Source organism: Oncorhynchus keta, unplaced genomic scaffold (genome assembly GCF_023373465.1).
Source record: "Oncorhynchus keta strain PuntledgeMale-10-30-2019 unplaced genomic scaffold, Oket_V2 Un_contig_26499_pilon_pilon, whole genome shotgun sequence".
NCBI classification, from domain to species: domain Eukaryota; kingdom Metazoa; phylum Chordata; class Actinopteri; order Salmoniformes; family Salmonidae; genus Oncorhynchus; species Oncorhynchus keta.
The window spans coordinates 655-7,272 of NW_026285004.1; the positions used below are offsets into that span (position 1 = coordinate 655).

Below are 6,618 nucleotides of genomic sequence, written 5' to 3' on the forward strand. Positions count from 1 at the left end.
TCAGCACTTGATATAGAATCAAGTCAATTGAAAAAGTGCTTAGAGTTGTGAAACAACTACCTTTTTGAGGATCTGTTTTGAGTTGTGTACTAACAGTTGTGACATACGTGTGAAAATCTCATCAAAGTGATTGAAAAAACTGTAACGTGATACAAATCATGGGGGTTGGCTGTTTTCTTGTGTGCATAGTTGCGCAAAGTATGGATGATGATAAATACATTTCTTTTAAAATCGCTCCACACCCCCTCCCCTATGCCAACCCAAAACATCTGCCAGCGACCATGGTTGTGTTGGTTGGTGTGCGTGTGTGTGTGTGCCTTTTTCAATTTATGTCCATGTTGGTTTCCATTAGTTTATCTGCTGCTATACGCTTGACATAATTATATCTACACACAGAGTACTGTTTATTGTCCGGCATTCTTCCATGGTTCCTGATGCTGTCTGGTGACTTACTTGCTTCTATATTTGAAATACATTTTAGTTTACCTTCCAAATCTGTTCTGTCATCCCTCTTTCTTCCCTCACTTCTACAGAGTGCAGTAGCTCTGGAAAACAACCAGAAAAATAGTGTGAGGGGGGAAGAGGGAAAAGAGGAAGACCATGGCTCAGATTAAGCTGCAGAATGTGGAGGACTACTATGAGATTGGAGAGGTGCTTGGCAGGTGAGTGAGAAGGTTTGGAGTAGAGAATGGAACAGCGCTAGACATGAATTGATGTTCATTTGAATTGATTTGAATTTCACTTAATTTACATATAATGCTAGGAATACACTGCTATGTAAATAGTACTAGAAAGGTGCAATGCCCCTTTTTTTAAATTTTTTTATTTCACCTTTATTTAACCAGGTAGGCTAGTTGAGAACAAGTTCTCATTTGCAACTGCGACCTGGCCAAGATAAAGCATAGCAGTGTGAACAGACAACACAGAGTTACACATGGAGTAAACAATTAGCAAGTCAATAACACAGTAGAAAAAAATGGGCAGTCTATATACAATGTGTGCAAAAGGCATGAGGAGGTAGGCGAATAATACAATTTTGCAGATTAACACTGGAGTGATAAATGATCAGATGGGCATGTACAGGTAGAGATATTGGTGTGCAAAAGAGCAGAAAAGTAAATAAATAAAAACAGTATAAAAACAGTATGGGAATGAGGTAGGTGAAAAAGGGTGAGCTATTTACCTATAGACTATGTACAGCTGCAGCGATCGGTTAGCTGCTCGGATAGCTGATGTTTGAAGTTGAGAGGGAGATAAAAGTCTCCAACTTCAGCGATTTTTGCAATCTCGTTCCAGTCACAGGCAGCAGAGTACTGGAACGAAAGGCGGCCAAATGAGGTGTTGGCTTTAGGGATGATCAGTGAGATACACCTGCTGGAGCGCGTGCTACGGATGGGTGTTGCCATCGTGACCAGTGAACTGAGATAAGGCGGAGCTTTACCTAGCATGGACTTGTAGATGACCTGGAGCCAGTGGGTCTGGCGACGAATATGTAGTGAGGGCCAGCCGACTAGAGCATACAAGTCGCAGTGGTGGGTGGTATAAGGTGCTTTAGTGACAAAACGGATGGCACTGTGATAGACTGCATCCAGTTTGCTGAGTAGAGTGTTGGAAGCCATTTTGTAGATGACATCGCCGAAGTCGAGGATCGGTAGGATAGTCAGTTTTACTAGGGTAAGCTTGGCAGCATGAGTGAAGGAGGCTTTGTTGCGGAATAGAAAGCCGACTCTGGATTTGATTTTTGATTGGAGATGTTTGATGTGAGTCTGGAAGGAGAGTTTGCAGTCTAGCCAGACACCTAGGTACTTATAGATGTCCACATATTCAAGGTTGGAACCATCCAGGGTGGTGATGCTAGTCGGGCATGCGGGTGCAGGCAGCGATCGGTTAAAAGCATGCATTTGGTTTTACTCGCGTTTAAGAGCAGTTGGAGGCCCTCTCTCAGTTATTCACTCTAATCAAACACTCAAACTAGCTTTAGGCCTATTAGCATCACAGGAGTAGTACAGCGTAATATAGAGCACAATGCAAACGTTTCCTACGATATCATCCCTCTCTGCCCCCCTCTAGTGGTCACTTTGGGCAAGTGCGTGCGGTGCTGGAGCGGGCGTCCAAGGTCAACTGGGCGGGGAAGTTCCTGAAGCTGCGTCGGAGCGCCAGTAGCCGCCTGGGCCTGGAGAGGAAGAGTGTGGAGAGGGAGGTGGAGATACTGCAGAGCCTGCAGCACGCCAACGTCATGGCCCTCAGGGATGTGTTTGAGAGTCGTGCCGAGGTGGTGCTCATCGTGGAGCTGTGAGTCAAGTGGGGACAGATGGAGGGAGGGGGAGACCTCTGTCTGTCTGTCTGTCTGTCTGTCCGTCCGTCCGTCCGTCCGTCCGTCCGTCCGTCCGTCCGTCCGTCTGTCCGTCTTCCCCTCAGCCCACAGCAGGTGGGATGGAAATAGTTGCGTGGAGCACCACTCTCACTCCCACCCTGTTTAATGGGAACACGATGAGAAGCACTTGGCCCCGTCAGCCCATCTAATCCTCCTGTCATTACTAGCATTGATCTAATAGTCCAGGCCAGACAGACAACTCAAAACTTGTTAATATAACTGAACAATAGCCCCCAAATACAGACACACTCACAACTGCAACCAAATTGGTGCTGCACTCCAGGAAACAAGAGCGCATGAATATAACATCTGGAAGCAAACTTTTAGGCTGATTCACTTTCGAGTAACTTTAATAGGAATGAGATGCCATTTTCATAACTTGGTCTAGTTATTATAAGTCAACAGATGTAGGGTCTTAATTTGAGCCAGCTTGCTACAGCAGGGAAAAATCCTGCAGCAACAAGAAATGTGAATTATTTTGTGGATTATAATTCATGGACATTTGTGTAGGGGTTGATACATTATTCCTAAGGGAAAATCAAGTTTGAAATGTCAAAATAGAAAATACAAACTTCAGAAGCCTTTTAAACCTCAAATATATTACAAGTTTTAAATGTCTCCTGCAACAGAGTGATCAAATTAAGATCCGACATCTGTATGTGATGAAGATATTCTCCTGACAAACTTACATCTACTTAATTCTATCTACTTTTTTCCCCCACTTCCTTCTCACTGCCCCCCCTCCTCCCTCTCTCTGCTCTAGTATCAGTGGTGGGGAGCTGTTTGATTTCATAGCAGAGAAGGAGAGCCTGTCTGAGGAGGAGGCCATAGAGTTCTTGAAGCAGATCCTCATGGGAGTGGGCTTTATGCACACTAAGAACATTGCCCACTTTGACCTCAAGGTGAGACACACAGGAATAGAAATAGAGCTGATAGAAAGCAGTGCTTCCCCGTACCATGAATTAGGTGGGACTGGCCTCCCGTTTCCTGACTCTGTTGCCCCTTGCCTAAACCCATTTGGGCTGTTTTTCATTCCATCAGCATTTGGCATTGTGTGTGTAACATTCTCTGTTTTCCATTTAGCCAGAGAACATCATGCTGGCTGACAAGACGATGCCACACCCCCACATCAAGATCATTGACTTTGGACTGGCCCATTGCCTCAAACAGGAGAGGAGTACAGGAGCCTATCTGGGACCCCACAGTACATCGGTAAGTGGAACATTCCACGTTTACTGTCTGTGTTTGGTGGAAATTGTGTCAATCAGTATGCGTCTCATGTTGTGTGAGCATTTTGTTAGTGTGTGATTATGGTGTGTATGTTTGATGTGTGTACAGTGTGTCTTCCTGTCTGTTTTAGTTTTTATTTAGCATGAGCCTCTAGAAAGGTGCTGAGGTTTCCATAGAGACAGTTTCCAAGGGGTAGTAGTGTGGTTGTGGACAGGATGTGACATCAGAGCGTGTGGTGGGGCTCTGGGGGTAGTGAGAGAGAGACGTGTGACTAGGTGAGAAGTTTCAACAGGCCTGAAATACGTGATGCAACCTGAGTCGCCAACACAAAGAGTGTAACGGAATGATTACTATAAGAGAGGGCAGGAGGGTTGCATGGGTATTATTGTTGGGCCATGGGTTCTACCATAACCCACTCATTCCCCAACTAGTTGCACATTTTCATGTGTTCTACTGTAAGATTTTAGGATTTATTTATATATTTTTATTTATTTAACTAGGCAAGTGAGTTGAGAACAAATTCTTATTTACAATGACGTCCTTAGAGCATTTATTCATTATTAATCATTAGAGAATGCCATTATATTGTGCAACAGCAGTGTTAGCATCACCCAGTGTTTCCCTAACACAATGACACAGTGACTGTTGTGACAAAAGGAAGTTACTCTCCTCTATTGTATTCTCAAGTCCTTACAAAAGAGGTCTCTCTCGTTTACTATCAGTTCTTTTCCTCTGTTACACACACTTTGTTTTTCTGGATAAGGCTGGATTGTATTATGTGTATCTCATTATCTCTCACTTTCTCTCTCTCTCCCCTTCTCCCTTTCCATTTTATTCCCAGCCCCTGAGGTGATTAACTATGAACCCCTGAGCGAGGCAGCCGACATTTGGTAACCATTACTACAATGTTATTCATTAGAAAAACCAAACAAAATGTCCCAGCTGCCTTGACTATCAGGGTAAATCGTTTTGTGCACAAAGTCACTCATATCTCTCTTCTCTTCAGGAGTATTGGTGTGATAACCTACATATTGTGAGTATGCAAAACAAGTGGACAATTTGAAATGTACATACCGTAACTACCAGTGGAGGTTGGTGGGAGGAGCTATAGGAGGACCGGCTAATTGTAATGTCTGTAATGAAATAAATGGAACGGTATCAAACATGAAACCACGTTTGACTCCCATGCCATTTATTACATTGCAGCCATTACAATGAGCCTGTCCTCATATAGCTCTGCCCACCAGCCTCCTCTGGTAGCTACACATATTCTTTAATACCCCCTATTCTACAGGTTGAGTGGTTTGTCCCCTTTCAAGGAGATAATGACGAGGAGACACTAAAGAATATCGTGGGGATGATCTATGAGTTTGAAGAGAACTATTTCACCCAGACCAGCGCCATGGCCAAAGACTTTATTGAGAAACTGCTGGTCAAAGACCCAATGTAAACAAACGATCACTCATTAATTTATTAGTTTCATTGATATGGTTATTGTCTATAACCTCTGTATACCATGCAACAGTCTATTACTTAATGATGTGTGTCCCTCCAACAGAGAGAGAATGACAGCGGATGAATGTCTAGTACACCCTTGGATCAAGGTGAGAGAAGAGAGAATTGTAACTTCAATACATAAACCCAACATAAGCACATTATTGTGCTGAAGGTTTGAGTAGGAAAGCTTAAGTTGTGAGTATGATTCACACAGAAAAGCTGTGAACTGCATGTCACTTTGGATAAAGCGTCTATTAAAAATAGCACGTTAATTCGTTGTTTATCAGCCCCTCACACGCAAACAGGCGGATAACAGAAGTCGGTCGTCCATTAACATGAAAAGCTTCAAGAAGTTCAACGCCAAAAGGAAATGGAAGGTGAGGCCCAGTAGTGCATCTCAATACTCCAAAGTAGCTTCCTCTTCTTTTCTCCTACCTTGTATCTGCATTAGTGTGCAGCAGTAGTCCTACAATATTGGTGAGAGGGGGACACCTGCTGGTCCGGACATTGTATTGCATCATATTTGCCTTTTTCTTTCCAAAGTCTTGTTTTTCTGTGGACACCTCTTTCAATGCCCTTTTTAAATCCTCCCCCCCTCTCTCTCTGTAGATGTCATATAACATGGTGTGGGCGTGTAACAGATTATTTCGCCTGCAGTTGCAGTGTAAAAGCAGGTCCCAGGAGGACCCAGAACTGGTAAGAGAGAGCAGAAAGGACTGGGTCTAGACCAGGGGACATGCTGGCTTCTGCCCTGTTCTTAAAGTCTGACTAAGACCTATATAACTAGCTGTGGGTACCGTCTGGGCAATCAATAACACCAATTTTAATAAATCGTAATACACTAATCATTTATATGCCAGGGAAAGAACAAAAACTGGAAACTACAATGAAATATTGCACCCATATTTCATCATAATGTTACAATCCCTTTATTTAACTGTTATAAATCCATACTCTGAATATCAACATATCGATGAGGCTGTTGATATGCTTATGTCTGAATATCTCTGCAATTGTCCCCTTGTCAGAGGCAATGTGAGAGCGACCAGGAGGACACGGAGACCAAGCCTGCTTCTCTCATTCGCCGCAGACTCAGCAGCAGTTCCTAAAGAAGACCACTGGGGTCACTAACACAGCCTCAGACCACCTCTATCCATCCCACCATGGGGGAAATGGGAGAAGCCTTTTGTGAGTGCACCAATCAACAATAGTCTGAGTTACAGAATGACTGACTATGCCAGTGACAATACGAGTGACGAACCCATGATGTGCAGGTGCCTAAAGCCAGTGTTAGTCCACAGAGTTGAATCTTAATGTCTCAGACACCGTTCCTGATTAAACCACTGTAGTTTACCAAACTGCTTCTGTTACACTTCACCCCCATTTGACCTAGCATTTGCCTGTGCCTTTTATGTATTTGCCTGTGCCTTTTAAGTTTGACATGTTTATTTTCTGAACATGCCAAAACGTTTGTTTTGGTGCACGGGATAGAGTTTGTCACACTTATAGCTAACCTC

General features: G+C 43.6%; 1 pseudogene; it reads left to right on the plus strand.

Moving 5' to 3' along the window:
- The first annotated feature begins 589 nt into the window (after window positions 1-589).
- Window positions 590-6,286, plus strand: LOC127922635 (death-associated protein kinase 2-like; annotated as a pseudogene).
- The last annotated feature ends 332 nt before the right edge of the window (window positions 6,287-6,618 follow it).